General features: G+C 37.2%; 2 non-coding genes across 2 annotated transcripts; both read left to right on the forward strand.

Moving 5' to 3' along the window:
• Positions 1–23,819: 23,819 nt before the first annotated feature.
• On the forward strand, positions 23,820–23,971 carry LOC111921139 (small nucleolar RNA snoR2/U65). Its single transcript, XR_002860072.1, has one exon. It is a non-coding gene; the product is annotated as a small nucleolar RNA snoR2/U65 (small nucleolar RNA).
• Positions 23,972–24,034: 63 nt separating this feature from the next.
• Positions 24,035–24,117, forward strand: LOC111921137 (small nucleolar RNA snoR77Y). The gene has a single exon (XR_002860070.1). It is a non-coding gene; the product is annotated as a small nucleolar RNA snoR77Y (small nucleolar RNA).
• Positions 24,118–24,627: the final 510 nt, after the last annotated feature.

The following is a 24,627-nucleotide window of genomic DNA, read 5'->3' on the forward strand; positions in this document are numbered from 1 at the left end:
AACTTTGAAAAAAAAATTGAAAAACCGAACCCGAACGTTCGGTTGGTTTCGGTTGGGAAAAGGTTGAAAAACCGAATCCGAACCTTCGGTTGGTTTCGGTTCAGGAAAATTTTGAAAAACCGAACCCGAACCTTCGGTTGGTTTCGGTTCAGGAAAATTTTGAAAAACCGAACCCGAACCTTCTGGAGGTTTCGGTTTTGAAAAATTTTAAGAAACCAAGGAGTTTAGATATGCAATTTGGAAAAACTTTTTACACAAAGAAAAACAAATTTTATACAAAGAAAATATACAATTCAGAAAAACTACCTTTGAAGTAATGAGCGAGTCAGATGATTGAACCGAACCCGAACGTTCGGTTGGTTTCGCTTCTTACGTTTGCGTTTGAGAGGTAGTGTGAGGTACTGACTCTGATTCCATCATACCTAGCCCTTGCAATATTTTGTTAAATGATGCTTCAGGAAGAGCTTTGGTAAAGACGTTAGCCAGTTGATCAGTGGTTCTTACGAAGTGAACTTCAACATTTCCATCTTCCACATGATCTTTGATGAAGTGATACCTCAGTGCTATGTGTTTGGTTTTAGAGTGTTGCACTGGGTTATGACAGATCCTAATTGCACTTTCAGAGTCACAATATAGTGGGATCTTCTTCATATTGAGTCCATAGTCGTGAAGTTGACTCTGGATCCAAATCACTTGGGATGTGCAGGATGCAGCGACAATGTATTCCGCTTCGGCAGTAGACAGCGACACACACGTTTGTTTCTTGGATTGCCAGCTGACCAACTTCCCATCAAGAAATTGACAGCCACCAGTTGTGCTTTTGCGGTCGAGTCCACATCCTCCAAGGTCAGCATCAGAATAGGCTTGAACGAAGAAGCCTGAATTGGATGGATACCATAGACCTAAGGAGGTGGTTCGCTTGAGATAGCGTAGGATGTTCTTTACTGCCAGCATATGGGGTTCGCGTGGGTTAGCTTGAAATCGAGCACAATAACACACAGAAAACATGATGTCAGGCCTGCTAGCAGTTAAATACATCAGTGAGCCTATCATTTGACGATAGAGCGTGATATCGACAGTCGGTTTATCTAGTGAAGGGGTGAGCTTGGTGCCGAATGCCATTGGGACTTTTACTTTTGAGTCTCCCATCATTCCAATGATTTGGGTACTTTTCATTCACGAACCCAGGAGGTTGCTCCACATACACAGTTTCTTCGAGTTCTCCATTGAGAAATGCACATTTAACGTCCATTTGAAAAACCTCAAAGTTTTTGTGAGCAGCATAGGCCATAAATATTCGAACAGATTCTAGCCTAGCTACTGGAGCGAACGTCTCTTCATAATCTATCCCTTCCTCCTGACAGTATCCTTTGACCACCAGACGAGCCTTGTTCCTTATAACATTACCTTCCTTATCCATTTTGTTCCTAAAAACCCATTTGAGACCAACAACCGAAGCATCCGGAGGAGTTGGAATGAGGCGCCAGACTTTGTTCCTTTCAAACTCGTTCAGTTCGTCTTGCATTGCTTGAACCCAATCAGAGTGATCGAGGGCAGTGTTCACTGTCTTTGGTTCAACTTTTGATACAAATGAGTTAAACATACAAAACTCAACCTTTGAAAATAAGGATGTCTGTTTTGCCTTCAGTTGAGATCGGGTTAGAACCTTTTCAGAAACATCACCAACTACTTGAGAGATAGGATGATCTCTGGTCCATTTGGTAAGAGGAGGGTAATTCGGATCAAAGGTTGGGTCTAGTTCAGTGTCGATCATTTCTTCTGGCTCAGATTGGCTATCGTAATCAAGCGTCATATCATCATGCTCCCCCTCAATTGATGAGTCTTGAGAAACATGAGGTTCAGGGGTTTCTTGTGGTGCTGGACTTTCAGGCGTTGAAGCACCTTCGTTTGGAGGGGTATCTTCGGTTGGAGAAGCACCTTCGGTTGGTGAAGCACCTTCGGTTGGTGAAGCACCTTCGGTTGAAGTTGTAGAGCTTGGCTCCCCCTGGACTTGTGAGCTTGGCTCCCCCTCGACATGAGAACTTGGCTCCCCCTCTACTGAAGCATTAATGGATGGAGATTCATCAGTGGACGATTCTCCTTCATGCATTCTTCTTGCAGCATCTTCGACAATCTGCTTCATATGATCAACTTTGTTGTTAGCTGCATTTGCTTCTGAGAGAGAAGCTTTTTCCGGTTCGTCAAAGAGTTCCACAAACTTCTCGTATAAATTGGCGATCGAGACTGTGACTTGGCCAGTTTGAGGAAAGATTTCCCCGGCAGTGTCTTCTATGGCCTGTAGCTTCTTGACATAGCTATCGTCAAAGGTCACATAGTATGTCTCTTCAATTCTTCTTGAACGTTTGTTTAGGACCCTGTACGCCTTGGATGTGAGTGAGTAACCCAGAAAGATTCCTTCGTCGGCTTTGACGTCAAACTTGTTGCGGTGTTCTTTTGAGTTAAAGATGAAACACCTTGAGCCAAACACATGGAAGAATTTTACGTTGGGTTTTCTGTTATTTATTATCTCATATGGTGTGAGCGTGAATCGCTTATTGAGATAGGACCTGTTCTGTGTATAACAAGCAGCAGAAATAGCATCAGCCCAAAAATAAAGTGGTAAGGAAGCGAAACTTAGCATAGTTCGGGCAGCTTCACACAGGGATCGGTTTCGTCTTTCGACTATTCCGTTCTGTTGTGGCGTGTAAGGAGCTGAGAAATTGTGACTAATTCCCTTTTCTGCAAGAAACTCTTCAAACTCCCTGTTCTTGAATTCGAGACCATTGTCGCTCCTGATGTTACGAACGACCTTCTTGAGCTGGACTTCAATTTGCTTGATAAACACTTTCAGCTTTTGAGTCGCTTCAGATTTGAGCTTTAGAAAGAACACCCATGTAAATCGTGAAAAGTCATCAACGATAACAAGAATATACTTGCTACCACCGATGCTTTCGATAGATGAAGGACCACACAAATCGATATGAAGCAATTCGAGTGGTTCAACAACTTTTGTGTTGATTACAGATGGGTGACTTTGACGACTCTGCTTTCCCATTTCGCATGCAGCACACAAATGCTCTCTGTCGAACTTGAGCAATGGAAGACCCCTAACATGACCTCCAGTGACAAGTCGGTTGATATCTTTGAAATTGAGATGAGAGAGTCTTCTGTGCCACAACCAGCTTTCGTCGGATTGAGCTTTTGATAACAAACAAATGGCTGGGTTTCCTTTGATGGGTTTCATGTTCAGAGGAAACATTTCACCCTTTCGCTCTGACTTTAGAATTACTTTCTTTGTCCTTTTCTCTATGATTTCAGAACCTTCATCATCGAATGAGACTTTGAGACCTGTACCTCCAACAAGCTGAGATACACTTATGAGGTTGTGTTGGAGTCCTTCCACATAAGCCACCTTCCTTATTGTAAAGTCACCATTCGTTATCATCCCATATCCCTTTATGGTGCCGAAAGAGTTATTTCCAAACTTAACGTTGCCACCATTTGCAAGAGATCTGTATTCCCTGAGCTCCTCTTTCCTCCCTGTCATGTGACGCGAGCAGCCACTATCGATGTACCATTCATCGTCAAACTGCTCGTCACTTATAACCTGCAAAAATTAAGCAGATTTAGGAACCCAAAGTTTCTTGGGTCCATGTGAGCTTTTCATGGGAACGGGGATAGTAAGAGAGATGTCAACTAGATATGTTCGTTTTGTTAGAGTTGTTTCATCTTTCTTTTTAATGGTAAAAACTTTTATTTTGTTAGGATTGGTTGTGTTCGTTTTGGACTCTGGTTTAGATTCATCGACCTTCTGCTTTCCCTTCTGTTCCGCTGATGAACGAGGTTTCTGAGAGCAGGCAGGATTAGCTTTTGAGCAAGATGAAGATGAATTGGTGGAAGTAGAAGAATTAGAAGAACGGGAAGAGTTAGAATGAGAGGTTTTGGATGGAGAGGACTTCCTGGTTGGTGACTCTAGGTAACTCTTTTGCTTTTGATTATTGGAGGGACTGACCTTAGAGTCTTGTTCTCCTTTAACTTCAGAACTGAACCTCTGCGTTCGGTTGGAGTTGTTCTTGGAACCGAACCTTTGGTTTCGGTTGAAGTCCTTTTCAGAACCGAACCTTTGCCTTCGGTTGGTATTTTCTTGTGAACCGAACCTTGGCTTTCGGTTGATGTCATTTTCAGAACCAAACCTTTGCCTTCGGTTGGTATCTTCTTGTGAACCGAACCTTGGCTTTCGGTTGATGGAATTTTCAGGCTTTCTTACAGGATTATTTTCATACTTCAGATTCTTGTCTTTGTGTGAATAGTATGCATTCTGGGAGTGCCAGAATTGTTTCCTCTCAGAAAGATTTTTCATGTATCTTAGGTTCCTTTCTATCTTCTTATCCCTCATCTGCTTAGGTTGATGATGAACGTTCGCTTTCGTTTTTGTTGTAACCTTGGCTGGTTCCTTTTGAACTTCAGGCGTTTTACTTTGAGCCGAGGGAGCAGAGGGAACATCCGAAGAAGATTCAGTTTGTACTGAGGAAGTGGGAGGATTATCTGATGAAGTTTCACTTTGAGCTGTTGGAGTAGAGGGAATGTCTTCTTTTGCTGAACGATCATCCTCTTGAGGAATATCTTTCGTACCACTGGTGCTTGGTTCACTGAAATTATCAGGTTTATTCAAAGGTTCAGGTATGTATCTCCCTTTTCTCATCCAGGAGGTTCTTTCAGATAGGCCAACAGTTTCGTTTCCATTATCTATTGGAGCTTCCCAGAAGTACTCATCACAGCCATCAGCATTGTCTTCGTTTACAATATTTGTGAGCTCGGCTGTTTGATGTTCGGTTACTCCAGTCACTTTGTATACTTGATTTGGAGTTGTCCTGACCTTTTGATAGACCACTGCTTTTTCTACTAATTTCGGGGACTTTTGTTGGGACAATCTAGCAAATTCCACAGAATTTTCAGAAATAAGATTTTTGTGGTTTTCAGTTTTGCTTTTAACAAATTCTGAGCAGTCAACCGTATCCTCTACAGAAATTTCACTCATATTTTCGTCCTCGTTGAGCTCAGATGCATTTTCAACATCGATTTTATTTTCTGAGCTTACGTTGGCGTTTAGAGAGTCAAATTTTTGCATGGTTTCGGTTCTCAGTTTAAGTCTGTCATTTTCGTCCAAAAGATTTTTGAGCATGTCCTTGTGGTCTTTGGATTTGATGAAGGACTCAATTTTGTCCAGTCCATACATATAGGTTGGATTGACATCATCAGACGATATCACACTCTCATAATTGTAGGCTTCGGCATCAATTTCATCCTCCTTAAACTCTAGGAAGGGCAAAATCATGCGATGGATCTTTTGGCCTATTTCACAGTCTAAGTGGAGTTGAGTAATATTGGAATATAAGCGTTTAGCAATCAAACAAAAAACATTTCGTTGTTTTAACAATTTTAAATTGTCTCTCTGCAAATAAATGTTTTCGTCTTTGACTTTAACTAATTCCGACTCTTTTAACTCAATCCACATTCGCCGCTCCTCACTCTTCGACGCCACCCTGCTTAATTGATCATTCAGGTTAGAATTGGTGACTCGAGTTTGAGTTAAGCTACTATCTAAATGAGAAATTCTTGTATTAACATTTTTTAGTTCTTTCTCATATGAGGATGGTGGTACTTTAGATGAAATAAAAACAGATTGTACCTTCTTTATCAGTTCATCGAGCTCATTGAACTGCTGGAGGAGTGGTTTGGCCGTAAAGCACATATCCTCCTGTACCTTCGGTCCATCGCTTCCTCCATCGGTGTTGTATCCCCTCATTTGTGATACGTCAGTCACCATGAAGCATTTTCCTCCACTGCTTTCCTCCTTCGCCACATACGCCTTTCCATGGGTAGGCTTCCTCACTTCTTCATCTTCTGAGTCAGTAGACCAAACTTCTGTGCTACCGAACTCATCGTCATTAACCGAACCATGCACAATAAGAGCATTGATAGAAGGGTTAACAGTAGACTTCTTCTTTCTCAACTCATCCAATCTCTTCTGCAGCACAGCTTCCTCATCATTTCCATCGTCCTTTTCAGCCATCTTCTTAAGAACACAGTCCTTAGCATAGTGGTTCTTGCCACCACAGTAGAAACAGCTTACTCCGGAATCGCCATCTGCCTTCGGTTCCTTCTTGGGCTCCTCAGCCTTCGGTTCATTGTTCACTTTTTCAGAGCTGTAACTCCCCTGCCAGTTTCGGTTTTTGTTGCTGGGGAATCTCTTCTTTATGAACCTCTTAGGATTGGACACCATCATGGCATAATCCTCAGACGTGAGGTCATATTCCTCCAAGTTAAGCTCTTCATCTTCCATCACAACTTTACCTTTCGATAAGAGGGCCAACGAACCAAGGCTAGAAACAACGTTCTTCTCTTGCACTACAATCTTTTCTTGAGACTTTAAAATGCCCACCAGTTTCGCCAAAGAGTATGATTTAAACTGCTCATGGGCTTTGACTGTGGAAACCACTACTCTCCACTCAGACCTTAGTCCGTTCAAGAAAGTAACCTTCTGTTCGATAAGCTTTCTTTCAATATCGTGTTTGATCATCTTGCTGAGAAGATGATTGAAGCGATCAAACGTCTGGGTCACCGTTTCTTCGGCCCCTTGCCTGAATTCTCCAAACTCAGATAGAAGCAAGGTTTGGATAGAATGTTCTAGATCTTCGTCTGTGGAATACAGTTCGCGAAGTCTATCCCATACTTCCTTCGCCGTAGTACATGAGCTGACTAGTCTGAATGTGTCTGACTGAAGGGCGAATCTGATCAACCTTAATGCCTTAATATTACACTGGAATTTGTCTTTCTCGTCTTGTGCAATATCCTTCACGTCCTTAAGCAGATCGTTGTACTCTTTCTGTGTCTTGATGATTCTGGATGTAGCAGAATGAGAAAACGGTCCATTAATGATGGCTTCCCATATAAGATAACCATTGTCCTCCGATCCAATCACGTAATCTTCAAAATGATGCGCCCATACTTCATAGTCATGGGTGTATAAGATTGGAATCTTTGTCGTCGAACCGATGCTGTTGAAAATATTAGTAGGGTTTGATTGCGTTGCGTCCATAATGATCGTAAAACCTGTTCAAAGATCAGACTTGTAATAAAGCAAATTAGGGCAAAACAATAAATACTAAAATACGTCAATTAAGATGACGGCTCAATAAATATCGATGATTGCGGAAAACCCTAATGGAAATCTTTTTCACATAAAAGATGTGTATCGATTACACAGCCTCCTGCTCTGATACCAATTGATGGGATTAAAACAACTTTTAATCTATGAAGATCGATTAGATCTTGAACAAGTATATAAATATGAAACAGCAAAAACGCAATAATATGAACAAAACAGCTTGAATCAAACGAGTCGAATGATTAAATAAAATCCTCAGAAGAGCTCGATTAAGAACATCAACTGTAGAGGATTAGAAGATTACAAGAACAATGAAAGAAAAATGTTGTACGCTATATCAATCGCTATTACGACAGTCTCTGCAATCTTAACCTAATATGCATGCAAGCATTAACTTAAATACTATACATAAAAGGCTCACGGTTGGACAGGCCCAAACCGGAGAATACAAGGCTAATCTAACGAGCCCAAAAGACGGAACATCAAATAAAACTTCAGCCCTACACAAACTAGTTTTAAACCTACTTTTAATTATAAAATAAACACACAAAGGCAGTGGACCTATCAATTGTGGTATAGCTAAATAAGTAGGGTATCGAACACAGGGAACAGTAAATTAAAACTAAAAACTAATTCTATCTAAATTAATGATTAAGTAGGGGTTTTCTCTAGTTTTACAAGACTAGAAACTTACTAACTATCACATAAATTAAAAAAACTAGAAAAGCAAAGAATTAACTAGATTCGATAATAAGAAGGACTTCTGTTTAGTTCAACTCAATTGATCCTATGGTTGATGTTATGGTAATTGTGCAATGGATTAACTCTTTTGTTGGCTACCGACTCAAGTGATTAGCTTCGTGTTCACTACACTAACCCTTAGTGAACAAACTATCTCAAACAGTGGTCGGTTGTCTAATTTAATTAAATTCACTAGATTAATTATTCGGGTTAATTTAGACTTGCAATAGTTAACTAATTTGGTCCTTTAGTTAACTTCTTGTTGATGGTCATCACACAAGCTCACACATGAATTTACCTAATTTTCTTATTAATTCTAGTTTCATGTTCATTAATCCTATACATATGATAAAGTAGTCACGTAAATATATGAGGTTGATAATCAAAAGATGTTCATACTATTTAATTACCTTCCTATTAACAGAAAATTAATTATCATTCACACACAAGGTTCTTTAGCAAGCTAAAACTAACAAAAATCACCAACATTGAATTAATCCTACCGATAATCAAACCATAGTCTCAATTTTGTATCCCCAAAAAGAAGTCTAAGAGTTTTAGCTCATGATTGAGGTAAATAACAGCAAATAAACGAATTCTAATTGTCTAGCCATAATGGAAAACAAAAGATTAAGTAGAATGATGAAATTTGCCTCAAATCTCCTTCGGAATTGGATTCTAGCTTGTATCTTCGTTCTCTAGGGTTCTTCTGGCTCTTCAATCGCAGCTAATCTCTCCAGAAGGGTTTTCCAAATTTTTTATCGATCTGAGAAGTTATCTTTATATATGCAAAACGACTCGTCGAGTCCATTGCCGACTCGCCGAGTCCATCTCTCAATCCCTGTATGCGATAAGTCTCTGGGTATTTAAGTCTTTATCTTCTCGAATATTCGATCAGACTCGCCGAGTAAACGACCCTACTCGCCGAGTAGGTGTTGGTTTTGGTGGTTTTCTTCTTTGTTCAATTCCCGAGCTCCCAACCGCTTCTCCTGCTTCCTTTTGCTTCCGAGCTTCACTTTTGGACTGAAAACATAATTCAAACACTTTTAAGTACCTTTTGTCCATGATATGCAATAATTTAGCTAATAAATTATAAAAAAAACTATACTTAATATGAACTAAATATGCAAATATCAAAATACCCCACACTTGACTTTTGCTTGCCCCCAAGCAAAGCTGAATTTTAACACATTAGAATCACATATGACAACTCCAATCTAACCCAACCATTATGCCAAGACCGCAACGCATAATGTACTATGGTGTAGTGTCGAACTACAACCGTACTAATTACCTTAAGTCCATGGTAATCTTGTAAGTATTGTAGTATTTGTAACAAGTGACTACTTCTGTACTAATATTGCCTTATTTGAGGGATAAGGCGTAATGTGATGGCTAGATCCCAGGCTAGACGCTCCCATGTCAAAGGGATTTTGGGACCCATACACGGCCCCTGTATATCTGCAAGCCGTGAACATCCACATTACTATGATCCCTTATACCCAATATAACTATCACAATGCGTTGTGATTCATTGGTATAGTTAGATCCTGAAATTGTTTCATGCTATAGCACCTAGTGATGGTTGTTCTATTATCGTATATGTAAATGCACTCATGTAAACGTATATATGTAAACGTACTCATGTAAGTGTAATCATGTAATAGTATAGTAGTGTACTGTAATGTTCTGCGTGTGCTAGCTGTACCATGTGTTCTCTCTCTATCTAGCATGAATGTTTGTTTCTCATCACTATGTATTATGTTTGCTTCTCATCACTATGTATTATGATTGTTTCTGAGAGGTACGGTTTCAAGATCGGTACGCGAAGGGTAAAATGTACGTTATTGAGTTCGCGTAGTAGATCTAGTCTGCGAGATACAGGACCGATTCTGGTAAGAATATCGGAGGTCCTAACTAACTTGGATTTAGCTTTCCACGCGAAGCGAAGCGTATTAATCCATTCCCAGAGTGAGTTTTCCTAAAGAATTTGGTCTCTCACATGGAATTCCAAAGGTTCTTTTTCTTGCTTAACTTCCCAGTCAAGGGCCACCCCCTGCTGGGTCAAATTCGTAAGGGTTTCTGTGATTTGCGAGGAGTTCTGGATGAACTATGACAGTAGGTCTGTAAGACCTAGAATTTGGTGAATTTCTGTTGGCGTCTCTGGTGTTGACAAATTCTCAACAGTTTTGATAAATTGACAGAGTACTCAAGAATTTCCACATTACTAATAGTGTGTCTTTGGAAATTTTGACTCTTCAATTCCAAAACTCGTGTTCAGAGAACTTTTCGAAAAGTATCTCCGAGGGTAATGTTTCCATGGGTTCCTTCTTACTACAAGGGTAGATAAGTGAGTCACTACATGGAGAAATGACGAACTGATCTAAGTAAGAAAGATACACCCTACCCATTTAGCTCTTGAATACTATGGGCGTATTGGTCCTATCCGAGGGGTATCACTACGGACTTGAAGTGTCCGTATCGAGTTCAGAAGGTAATCTTTCGGACATCCTTCCCTAACACTCAAACTGGTGATATTTGGATCTCAGGTCCATTTCTAAAAGTAGTTCTTTCCTTGCGTTTGCTCAACCAATTCATCTCTGCGAGGCAGAGACAACGATTTCTAATGGAAAAATCTAGACGGATTCCTCGATAGCCGAGGTACATGCGATGCAATCCGTCGACCTCTGGAAGAATAAGACCAGGATTCTCCAGGGTGAGAAGCCTAGTCTTCCAATTCTATTTCTTTGTAGTTCGCTAAGTTGTCCGGGCTGTTCTTGTATCTCCGTAGGTGTTTAGACTGTAGGGCGATCTGTTTACAGGAGTCATATTGGGTTCTAAGTTTGTTCACATGACGATGCGATTACTCATAGTCTTGGGCAGTCTCCGTCCTGAAGTTCATATTAGAATTCATACTTGGTTCAACGATCACAATATCGTGTATACGAGTCGTATATAATTAATATTGAAAAGGTAGTCGAATAACTGATTCTTCTTTAAGCTCATATCCCATCGAGGAAAAAGAATTTAAAGTGGAATCATCAATTCTAAACCTGTAGAACCTTGATTATATATCACCCCTATGTATACATTCTTCAGCGACCGATCAACCGTATGGATCTTTGGATTTGAACTTGACGTACTGTATGAGTGGTACTTTGGGGATTTCTTCGGAAAAGAAAAGAACTATGAGGTACTCCACGCATGAGTACTTCGGTGTTCTGAAATGACGGTTTCGCTAAAAAGACGTTTACTGAGAAAGAGATGTACGTATGAAGCTGGTTTTGTGGGGATCAAATTGAATCAAGTCGTATGATAATGTCAGAATCATAAGGAAACTTAAAGACATTAGATTTGAACATAAGGCGTTACAGAAAAACACAACCGTGCAACCATCAACAGAGTTATAGTACTTTAGACTTATTACAAGACTATTGTTGCGGATAAGGTATACTACAAAAGACAAGTATACGCAGCACGGGCATCCCTTTACTGACGGGATCTCACAAAAGATATGACTCTAGTTGCACTAGTTTTGGATGGTTTATAAGTCTATTACAACGAACGCCCTAGATATTGTAACAAAGGTCCGACGTAGTTTCTCCTGCAGCTGTGATCCTGAGAATCTTCCCATCAGCGCCCGAGTTCTTCGCTATCGGGCAATCCTTCTTGAGGTGTCCAATTTCACTGCATTGGTGACATATCTGGACAACACCAACATTGGTGGTGGAAGTGATGTGTCGAGCTAGAGTGACATGGACACGAGTGTTCTCCTTGTTTATCCACTTTGAAACGTACCTTTCATAGGGTCTAGTTTTAACACCACCTTTGTAAGCCTGGTTGACTCTGATGTCAGGGGCCTTAGTGATGGGTCGTGCCGGTGCTCCACAACTACGAGCATGGTCCCTATTTTTAGGCAATTGCAACATTGCATCTCATGGAAAGCCCCATGATGATGGAAACTACACTTATCACACTTCGGAAGGTTTCCCTCGTATGGTCTGCTCGTTACGGGGATGGCAAGGGTTTCCACCTGTTTTTGTTGCATGGCAAGCTTTTGGGATTGCTTGCGTTCTTTCTGGGCTTGGCGCTTTCGTTTCTTGTTCTCTGTTTTTCGACTCTGCGAGCCTGCGACTGTTATCATTTGATGACTTCCTGGATCGATACTACGATCGGGATTTTCAACCCCTTCGTCAGCATTGATTGCACTGATAGCGCTACGATGTGCAAGGACAGCTGTCACGGCAGCCATCACGGCAGCTGTAACTGAGGTTTGAAAAGTAGCGGCGTCCATAGGAAAAACAGGGGTTTCGTTGTTCGACGGACTGTTTCTGGATGACGACATGATTCTATAACACGAAAGATAAGGATTTTGTGAGAGAATGTGGTTGACCCTAGATGTACTTCGATTGTTCAAGTAAAGAGTAAGATTATGTCCTCGAAAGGTTGACCTACATCCCTATGATGCAGTCCTAGTATGGATTGGAAGTATGTTCGCGAAGGTTTGACCTACATCCCTATGATGCAGTCCTAGTACTGAGTGGAAGTAAGTTCGTAGAATGGTCTCAAGACGTTTGTCGTTCAAGCCGAGGTATCGATGGTTGGTGAATAACATGATCCAACCACTAAAAGAGACTTGGAAATATCTCCAAAGCTAAATTGCTATAGTCCAATGACTTGACTAAAGCATGATTCAGGTATACTCAAATGAAACTATGATGAGAGTACTTGAATAAAGAATGACACAGAAGTTAGTCATCTGTCAATATCTTTGATATTCATGACGTAAAAGTTCGGGAGAATGACCTTGTAAAAGGTCTTACATCATATCTAGAGAAGATAGTCCTTGACAACATAAAGACCTAACCAAAAGTACTTACAATACAAGATAGTTTCATAGAAAATGCCACATCGGGAATAGACAGAAAACGATTCCTTTTAACAAGGAAAATAAAGTAAAGCATCTACTACTGGCAACGATCATCCCTCTGGTGAACTCTCAGTTCAGCCAGTTGACGTTCCACATCAAGTAGGTGTCTTTCGTACACCCTCTGGCGTACACGGAGCTCTATGACTTCGGCTCGTGATTCAGCCAGTGCTTGCAGCAAGGCTTCATGATCTCTCTCTGATCTTTCACGAGCGTCTTCTAGACGAATGGTGCGGAGGGTATGCATTCTCACATCGGCGACAACTTCCGTGGTCTGACGTAGGGCTGTCCTGCCTTAAATCTCATTTCGGGCCACTCTGCAGACCAAGATTGGCAAGATTCTGTCTGCTGAGCCCCCATTGTTCAGGTCATAAAAGCTTTGTTCGCCATTAAATGGCATGGGCTGATCTTATCCTTGGCCCCATGTTTCCAAGCATTCCACCCACTCAGGCGTCGGGCCATGAAAAGCCGGACGAGGGTTAGGAATTGGAACGGGAGCTGCCTGGGGTAGGTTCTTAACCTCGGGTTCGAAGTTAGCACCGTCCGAAAGGTCTTCATCATGGTGATCATTCAAAGTGATCGGATGATCATTCTCTGGTTCTTCTCCAAACCAACCAGCAATGACTTCGTTCAGAAGATACTGGTTGCCGTGGGGATGGAGTCCAACCATGTTATCTACGCAAGAATTGGGGTAAGAAAATAATTATTAGATGAACTATCTAGATAATTATTTAGAAAATCTTCATTAGTTACATCACTATATGTGAAGTGCATACCAGCTATATGTAATCGAAACAGGATAGGCCTTCGAATAAGTGACCTTAACTCCAAATTCACACAGAATAGGGGTAAAGTAAAATTTTCACAAATTCTAAGTCTATAACATCCTAATTACATATAGCCTTAGTGTATCCACTTAGCAACTATCAACTTAGTAATGAAGATCCCGTTCTAGTTCTCAAGTATAAAGTACTTATAGTAACACCAAATACCCCTATAGTATTTTAAGTTTAATGTTATGTTCTACTGTCCTCATTGTGGTGTTGTTGGTAATATTTTAGACTTGTTGCAACCACACAACTACACTTAGGCACATGCTAGTCAACTCTCAGATAATATAGTTGATCAGGCTATATCTTCCCAGTTTTGACTATATGTCTCTAAATCCACCTGTGTTTCCCAACAATCGTAATTCTTTTGTACTGTCCTAGTGACACTGATTTTAGTATGAATGCAGGAACGTATACTTAATTAAATATTTTATTATTTAAAGTATAAACTCTTGTTCAGAGTATTTTAATCCCATTGTATTTATAGTCTGTATATCTTTTATGGGTTGATATACTTAATTCACTATAGACAATGTTGTGATACCAATCTGTCACACCCCAAAACCATGAATGGCGGAAACGTTCTGGGGAGGAGGACGTCATGTACAGTATCACAACAATGAAAAGTAGTAAACAAGCAACAACATCATCCATTGCATTAATAATATAATTTTAATACAAGATTGTTCTGTCAAATTATAATAGACACTAAAGTATAAATCAAAAAGAAAGATGAGTCTTGAACGAGCATCATCTTCTCTGAACCTTGCATCGGTACCTGTCTATGGTTGACCTGAGGATACAAGTTATTTTGAAAGAGAGTATCATCTTTAAAGTTGGTGAGATCATAAGTATTTTAGTGTCTTAATTCGTATGTAAGTATTTGTATGTATCTGAAATGTAAGTATTTGTATATATATGAACTGTAAGTATGAAAACGTTTTGAACATCCTAGAAAACCATATGTTTCCTACTAAAAGTATCCTTCTACCAAGGCATCTAATATTTGTGTGTGTGTCTCTTGTAAGAGTGTGTATTTTTCCAAATCTAACTATCATTAACCAAAAATATAGTTTCTACATTACCGTGCATCGTGTGAATGTTCACGAAGTGAATATAATGGGAAAATGAAATAGTACTATGGTGTAGTGTCGAACTACAACTGTACTAATTACCTTAAGTCCATGGTAAGTTTGTAAGTACTGTAGTATTTGTAACAAGTGACTACTTTTGTACTAATATTGCCTTATTTAAGGGATAATGGATAATGTGATGGCTAGATCCCAGGCTAGACGCTCCCATGTCAAAGGGATTTTGGGACCCATACACGACCCCTGCATATCTGCAAGCCGTGAACATCCACATTACTATGATCACTTATACCCAATATAACTATCACAATGTGTTGTGATTCATTGGTATAGTTAGATCCTGAAATCGTTTCATGCTATAGCACCTAGTGATGGTTGTTTTATTATCGTATATGTAAACGCACTCATGTAAACGTATATATGTAAACGTACTCATGTAAGCGTAGTCATGTAATAGTATAGTAGTGTACTGTAATGTTCTGCGTGTGCTAGCTGTACCGTGTGTTCTCTCTCTATCTAGCATGTATGTTTGTTTCTCATCACTATGTATTATGTTTGCTTCTCATCACTATGTATTATGTTTGTTTCTCTTCACTATGTATTATGTTTGTTTCTCATCACTATGTATTATGTTTGTTTCTCATCACTATGTATTATGACTCATGTATGAACTGACTCTTTGTATGATTCATTGTTCTAGTATTAGTATTAGTATCTTCCTAAACTACCCATATGGTAGCTTACTAGTAATATAAGTGGTATGTATGAACATGGAAGTATACCCTTGATACCCAAGGGTATTGAATGAACTGGAAGAACCTTTATGACTATATATGTACACATGATATATAACTAATATATAAACGACCTTCAGACGGGTACCTGATATCCCACCAGACCACATCTCAAGCGCGAAAAGGAAATAGGGTGGATAGCCTTCCTAAGTCTTTTAAACATTTCTTATATAACTATACATATATAGGCATGCAATTGATAATATAAAAGCATAAAATAAGTTTTGTAAAACCTTTGAACATAATTATTATCTAAGAAAAGATCGACTTGATGTCAATCTATAACATGGGTTGAAAGCATGGGTTTAATAAAACAGTTTTAAGTATAAATAAACATTTGGTGGAAACACAATTATAAATGAGTTTGAAATGAAACATACAATGTATAATAAGGAGTTTTAAACATATAAAACAATTATGATAATCATTTGAAGAAATTTGTTTGGTAAAACGGCTAATGAGTAGTAAATCATTTGAATGCTGCTTATTAATCACATGTGATTGATATAATATGTAGCATGATTCTACTTGTATCCCTCCCCATAAAACATTTAAAAACAGTTAAAACATTGATTAAGGGGTATGAACTCACCTGTTGTGAGTGGTACGGATGAACTGAAGAGGTAGGATTGTTAGGTGTCAAGTGAAGTCTTGAACACACTCTATGATCCTAGTTAACATATAATATCACATATATGTATCAAATTAGTCTTTAAACAACTAATAAACAAGTCAAGACACCCTAGGACATGCTAAACACTTTATACAAGTGTTATAAGTCTCACGGGTTGCATCTAAGTGTTGTAGGGAAGGGCTAGTGTGTTTGGGGTTCAAGGAACACTCCTAAAATGAGTTTACTCCCTAAAGACCAACACCCCTTGAGTTTACGGTCGTAAACTCTTTAGTTTACGGTCGTAAGCTCCTAACCTTTTGACCATTTTTTGTTTTGAAGTCTTCTAAGCTATTCCCAGCATTCCTACTTCATGTTTAAGCCTTAGGAAGTGTTGCGTGGCATTAAAACGCTCCTAAATAGAGTTTACGGTCTAAGGACCATTTCTCCATGAGTTTACTACCGTAAACTCTCATGGACTTATGTATTTTGGTGTTTTCAAGTTCTAAACACTTCAAGGTAATAGCCTAGGTTAGATTCTAGGCATAAAGAGTAAATATGGGACATTTAAACACCTTTTGGGGTGTTTGCGGTTTTGGGAGATCCCCAAACCGTAAACACATATAAATGATTGTTTTCTTGTTCTTTTATGTGATAAACACATCAAGGATGTATCCAGACAAGTTCCTAAGGCATAGTGAAGCATCTAGACACCCTAAAGCACCATTTGGCACAAAACTTGGTGTTTGCGGTTTTTGGAGCCTCCCAAAACCGTGAACACTTTGTTCTTGGTGTTCTTGGGACTTTTCCTTGGTATAAATATGTATAGCAAGCTTTAAATGACTCTAGGATAGAAGTACTTACTTTGTGGAAGCTTGAAATGAACTTAAAGTCCAAGAACACTAGTGTGTGTTCTTAGTGTTTTGGAAATCTAGTCAAAACACATAAATGGATGGATGAAAAGATGTATAATCACTAGATTAAGTGTTATACTAACTTGAAAGGGCTAGAAACACTTACTAGATTGAAGATATTGAACAAAAACTTGGATGATAATTGAGAGAGTTTTTGGAGTTTACTCTTTTGGGTAAAAATGAAAAGTGATCTACTTTGGGGAGTAAACTCATGCTTAAGGCATGAGTTTACGGTTTTTAGGCTAGTTTACAGCCCAAACATAAAAGTTTGGCCGTGAACTTCTAAGCTACGTGGTATTCGCGGTTTAGAAATTTCAAGACCCGAGACGGCCCATCCGTTCACCCGTTCGTTTAAAGATTAATTATTAAAATAATCAAACGAACTTAAATTTCCTAAAAACAAGTAAAAGTGAACTTGACTTATAATATGAAGTGATTGACTTTTAGGGTTTGACCGAATGAAAACTTCGGGTTGTCACAAACATTTGCATAGGTAATCTATATCAAAATTCAAAAGTATTAATTACAATATTTTGTTTAATAATAATTAATAGGAATAATTCAAAAGTATTAATCAAAATTCAAAAGTATTAATCCAAAAAACATGTCCTATTGCTTTTTATTAAACAAGATATTGTAATTAATATTTTTGAAATTTGATATGGGCTACCTATGTAGATGTTTGTAGTGGATCTGTTGGATTTGGAAAATAATCCTTCCAGCTTAAACCTTTTTATATACAAAGTGGGAAATCATTCTAGCTCAAACTATTTATAAACAATTTTACAAATATGCAACTTCTTTTAAATTGTTAAGTATTATTATTCTAAATTGAAAACAATAACAACAAATGTCAAATGACCATATACAAAGTAAAAATATAAAAGCAAACATTCATGATTTCAATGCTAAAAGCATCAACATCTCCTCCACCTCCACCTTTAAACAATGTCATTAATATTATTTTTTCATTTAATGCATTTATATGTAGTAGTAACAATATTAATAATAACAAGTTCAAAAAATAGTATTCTTATTTATAATAATAATAATAATAATAATAATAATAATAATAAAGTACAGGAACCAATTCTGCCAAAAAAACAACATAAAATCCAGGGACTAAAATAGACAAAAATTGTGGAAGTTCACTATTCATAAGAAACAATTTCCAATATATATATATAATAATAATAATAATAATAATAATAATAATAATAATAATAATAATAATAATAACTAGAAAAGATTCTCCGGCGTTGCCGGGGTCGGAAGGTCTTGCTTTGTAAAATAAAGTAGCAGGTTGAATTGCATTGAGATAATCTAGTAAATGAAGATAAACAATGTCATCTAATTACATAAGTACAGAAATCTAAATCATTATTTCTTGCAATAACTGTGGAAAATAAAGAATGGTCTCACAAATTCAACTTTATAGACATGTATGGTAGCGGCCGGAAAACCAATCCGAAAAATATAAACCGTTGTTTTTTGTCCATTAATGTGAGTGTAATTTGTTTTTTTAAGGTAGTAGGGACTGAATTTGTGACGACGGGTAAACCATATGGACCATTTATATAATTTTGGCGGTGGTGGTGACGACAGCTGGTGGGTGGCTTTATGGTATTGGGTGGGTATTTTCTAATAAATAAAACATTACTTTAAAACCAAAAAGAGAAATATAAATTAATAAAAAAAAATTTGATTAGGAGTAAAAGAGTGATTTCGGTTTCCATCGTTGTCCTCAATGTGTTAAATCTGGTAAACCACAGGGACCAATCATGTAATTTTGTCTAATAATAATAATGAGAGACCATTTCTACCAAAAGACTAAATACTAATAATATGTAATAATATGCGAGGTTTATGAAAAATTCAAACAAAAGTGAAATGGTTGTTTGTGAACAAAAGTATAAAAGTGAAGGGTCAATGTTGTAAGTAGTTTTTAAAACCAACATAAGTTGGAGGACCAAAAATGACAAAAAAATTTGAAAAAATAGAGGAGCAAACATACATAACCTTAGGACCAATCTTGCTAAACACTTAGGAAGTTTACTATTCCTAACTTTCATATCTATAATATATATATATATATATATATATATATATATATATATATATAATAATAATAATAATAATAATAATAATAATAATAATAATAATAATGATGATGATGATGATGATAATAAAAATAACAATAATAATAATAAGGGTTCTGTTTGTAGAAAAGTTCTAATGTTTTTGTTTACAGAAAAGTCCTAATATTTTTTGTTTACAGAAATGTCCCAATATTTTGGATTAGTTTACGAAATAGTCCCAAATTAATTTGGTACCGATTTCAACCGGTCAAAAAGGGTCAAACTGCAAATTTTTTCCGGTTTTCGGGACTTTTTCATTCAAAAATAAAAATCTTGGGACTAAAGTATAACTTCTCAGTAAATATTAGGACTTTTCTAAAGATTTCCTCTTATTTTACTTGTGGTTTACTCATCCCGAGGAAATAAATAAATAAAATTCTTCTTATCTTGTTATAAATGTATTGACCCATTTGCAAACTTCTATACTACAATACATCAAAACCATATCAATTGAGGCATATAAAAACATTTAATTTATCTATAAAATAACAATAACGATCTACAAAACTTAAGATTTTAAGTTGACTTCCATATTAATTTGGTAGACCAAAATTTCTTTTTTTAATATAAAATTTTATAGTTATGATTTGAGTTTAAAAAAACTAAACATATTGATTAAAACTGAAAAGCATAAAATCGTATTAGACCGTATCATCCTCACCTTGTTATTGTACCCGTAGTTGTTATTGTGTTTTGGTGGAACATTACATTTTTTGTACTTTTAATGTTATTGATTTTTATATAAAATTATGGTTTTTATTGATTTTTTGGAATTTTAATTTTATAGTGATTGTTCTTTATCCATATGTAATAATTTGATGGCTGAAATTAGATGTAAAATTGAAATAAATTTGAATAAAAGTTATATCTACTAATGGATCCCATTGCATAATTAAAATAAATTAATTTTGGTTAAGTTGAACTAATTAAATTATGTTTGTTGTGTAGCGTTGTGGTAGAAATTAATGATATGAAAGCGTCGTGGAATAAATTATTGATATAAATGTCTATTTAGGGGGTGTTTGGTTTAGTTTTAAAAGTTTAAAAGTCCTTTTTGGAAAAGTTGTAAAAAGTCAGGATTTCGTGACTTTTCCAAAAAGTTCTTTTTTATTGTATAAAAACTCCAAAAGTAACTTTTAAAATCAACTTGCCAAACATCTTTTGCCTTTTTTTCTTTTTCAAAAAGGACTTTTGGACTTGAAAAACTAAGCCAAACACCCCCTTAAAGTAAGACAATAATGTAAAATTGGTCCTATGGCTTTTAAAAAACTATGGATAGGGTTCAAAAAATTCTAACTTGCATAAAAGGTACAAAATTAGGATTTTTTTTTTTGTGGTTTTGGTCATTGATACACTTGAAAGGTCAAACTTTTTTCGTGGTTTTGATCCTTAATACATTGGAAAGGTCCTTGATACCATAGTGATCTTCTCACCACGTCATGGTGACGGGTTTCCAAACAATCATAACTTCTTTGTTTCAAAACCTTTTTTCTAAGCGTCCTATTTGCATTGCTATTTGATTATAAAAGTCATGATACCATTACGAAAAATATATGATAATCACTTATTAACTATTTCACATAATTGGTCCTTAAAATTTATGTGTTTCAATTATTAACTAATTTTTATTATTATTATAACCACGGACTAATATTAATAATATTTGACTGTGTGGTAATTATTCAAACGATTGTATATGTGAACAACTCTTTATATAACACAAAATTTTATTATTAGAACCAAGAACCAATCATAATAATAATAATAAATTATAAATAGACAAAATTGTAAATTTGGTCCTTATGGTTTGCGAAAACCTTTGGATGCGGTCCAAAAAGTTTCCAGCTTGCACCGAAGGTCCAAAATCAAGGCTTTTCATTGTTTTTGGTCTAAAAAAACTTGAAAAGTCCATTTTACCCTTTTTCATTTCCTTTTTCTATTTTCTTTATTTATTTTGGTATTTAAATAATTAAAAATATAAAATAAAATAAACCTCACAACCCCTCCCTCCCCTCTCTCTTTCTCTCACATAGACACATACTCAAATAGATATACAGATCGTCTTTATAGACATACACACATAGCAGGGACCAATCTTATATCAGCCTTTGTTGCTTCATTCTTCTCCTTCCTCCCGATTTGTACCGTTAAGCTTCTGCCAACCTTATCCTCTCCGCTGGGAGAACACCTCCGTGACCATTGAAGCGTCTCCGACAGTAGCACCTCCGACAAAATTAGACCTACCATCGATCTCGTTGTTGTTTCCCCCCTCAATTGTTTCTGACATATTTCATGTAGTCCACTTCAAAATCTTCAAGCCACCTGGTGATGGGTATACAAGTTGTGCTGATATCGATCTCCATACCAAATGGATCTGAAGATGATAAGTCGATTATGTATGTAAAAATTGGGTCTGTGAAAGTGGTGCTGATATAGGTCTCCATATCAAAACATAAACCATCTCTTACCCGATTAATCGCTTCTAAAACCCCTAAGGGTTTCTGTCAACAAACAGGGTATTAATGGTCGGAGAACAAAAGCCCCTTGCTACAATCGAGATCCTCGAGGTGATTTGCATTCAATCCCAAGGCATATGAGAATAATTGGAAAAGTATACCTCCTATTTCATCACTTGATTTGATTACTCGATTTGAATGTCTCTTAAACCTCCAACAATTACATCACTTGATTTTGTGCGATGTTTATGGTGATTGGCAGAAGATGGGAGGGATTTGGCGGATTCCAGCATCAACGAGGCCCTTCACACCAGTTTTTGTTTGGTCGAAAACTTTGAGCTTCTATGGTCGATCTAGCTTGAGACTACTGAAGTAATGGTGGCAACCATTTTTATGAAGACGATTTGTATATCTATTTGTGTGTGTATCTATGTGTGAGAGAGGGGGGGGGGGGGAGGGGTTGTGCGGTTTATTTTATTTTCTATTTTTAATTATTTAAATACCAAAATAAATAAAGAAAATAGAAAAAGAAATGAAAAGGGTAAAATCGACTTTTCAAGTTTTTTTGGACCAAAAACAATGAAAAACCTTGATTTTGGACTTGTGGTGCAAGCTGGAAACTTTTTGGACCCCATCCAAATATTTTTTCAAACCACAAGGACCAAACCCACCGGAGCCCTCCCCCTTCTCTCTCTTCCTCCTCCCCCTCCTTCGAAGTCCTCATTTCTCTCTCTTGTTTCTGTCGTGCTCACTGGAAAACACAACAGCAACCGGAGTTGCTGCCTCCCCCAACACCACCTTACACCGTCACCACCCTACCACCATTCCACCTTTGTCCCTTCCTGTTTCAGTGACCAAGCCTCAACTCAAACATCTGAATATTCCCTTTTAAAGCAGTCAAGAACAAAATAAGAACACAAGAGAAAAACAACACAATAGCAACCGGAGTTGTTGCTGCCTCCCATGACACCACCACAGAAAAAAAAGAATAGGGGAGGTTGCTGGAGCAGCCCCCACTCACGCACCTGTCAACCAACGATCGCCTCATCGCATCACCCACTGAGACCGACGTCCATCCCTCGCACCCTCCTCTTCCCTTCCGTCGAGCAAACCCACCGAGGACCTCGACTTCTTCGTTGTTGCTGTTCGCGACACTCCACCATTTCCTTTGTCCCTTCGGCTTTGTCAAACCACTGAGACGACCTCCCTCGTCGCCGATCGAACCTTTCCCGCTTCGCACATAACCACTGGAACAGGAAGAAGCTTCACTGCTTTTTCCCTTCATTCTTTCGATTTGGCTAAACCCCAGAGGTCCTCCCCTTTTCCTTCGTCGCTTCGTTCTCGTCGAACACCGAAACTCCATCCCTCTGCTTGCAATTGATTGTCATCCATCGGACTCGCAGAGAGAAAGAGAGAGAGAGAGAGAGAGAGAGAGAGAGAGAGAGAGAGAGAGAGAGAGAGAGAGAGAGAGAGAGAGAGAGAGAGAGAGAGGTACCGGTGGGGGTGGAGTGGGAGTCATCTTTTTGGTTTTTTAGTTTTATTTCATAAATTATTAATATAAATAAGAAAAGAAAATACAAAACTGAAATTAAAAGGGTAAATAGGTAATTTAATTTTTTTTGAACCAAAAACCTAGAAAAATCTTATTTTCGGACCTTCTGTGCAAGCTGGAAACTTTTTAGATCCCATCCAAAAAAATTTACAAACCACAAGGACCAAATTGAAAGTTTTGTGTATATCATAATCTTTCGATATTTCAAATATATTATCATCAATCTAGTTTCATTTAACAAACGCAATATCAACTAGACATTGGGCTCTTGATGAATATCGAATTTGGTGATTGGGCCGAGGCTTTCCTTCTATTTTGACCTAATTTACTATTACAATTCGCTATATATATATATATATATATATATATATATATATATATATATATATATATATATATATATATATATATATATATACCTCCCGGCGTTTTCATTTATCATATCTTTCACAAAGTTTCTACACATCCGTTCGTATCTACAACTGATCAGAGTTCTGAGCTTAGATCTATTTGGTGTTTTCATCGGCGCTACACAAAATCTCGTATAATCGCAAAAAAAAAAAAAAAAAAAATTACTGTTATCTGCTTTTCGTTGTAAGGTTCGATGCCACGTCGGCGGTAGCAAAACCTGCTTTGACCGGCGATGCTATGATCGGACCAATATGAAGCTTACGCGTTTCGCATCTTATAGGAACCTGTGAACTGTTAAATTTCTATTCATTCACGGAGCCGTTTAGTGCGATTACATTTGTTTATAGTTTTTTTTCCAAAACCAATTTCTTATGGTGTTTAACGATTTGATTTGGAAAATTGAAGCCGATGATGATTTAATTATAAAATGTTGGAATTACCGACTGATTATTCATTGATGATAACTAGGCTGCCTGAGGCTTCTTTTCCTACTTTAATTTATCGTATTTTACCACCCTTTTTATCCTAATTACGAAATTAAAATGTTTGATTTGTTCGTTTGAGTTAAACTCGGATTTTTATTAAATACTGAAGTTTTTTTCTCTAATTTAAGTCTCCCAACAGCTGCAAAATATCTCCCTACATATTGAAAAATGTTTCTCATTTAGTTGTTATTTTTCTCTTACAATTATCACTAGACTAACAAATTTTATGTAAACATTTTGCAAAACATTTTTATATACATTATTTTCTTTTCTGAAAATATGTTATTTTCTCTTATGTGAATTATTTACTATGTTGCCTCATTAATCTTTTTAAATTAAATTATTATTTTAGGAACAAGCTAAATGTAAGTTATTGGACCAAATTAAGTCAAGGGTAATTATTGGTAAATACAAAATATCACGTAATCCCGTTAGCTATCAATGTTTCCAAAATAGCAATGTATACTGAAGCTGTTTTTCAGAATAATATTTTACTTTAAAATCAATGAT

Source organism: Lactuca sativa, chromosome 9 (genome assembly GCF_002870075.4).
Source record: "Lactuca sativa cultivar Salinas chromosome 9, Lsat_Salinas_v11, whole genome shotgun sequence".
Classification (NCBI taxonomy): Eukaryota; Viridiplantae; Streptophyta; class Magnoliopsida; order Asterales; family Asteraceae; genus Lactuca; species Lactuca sativa.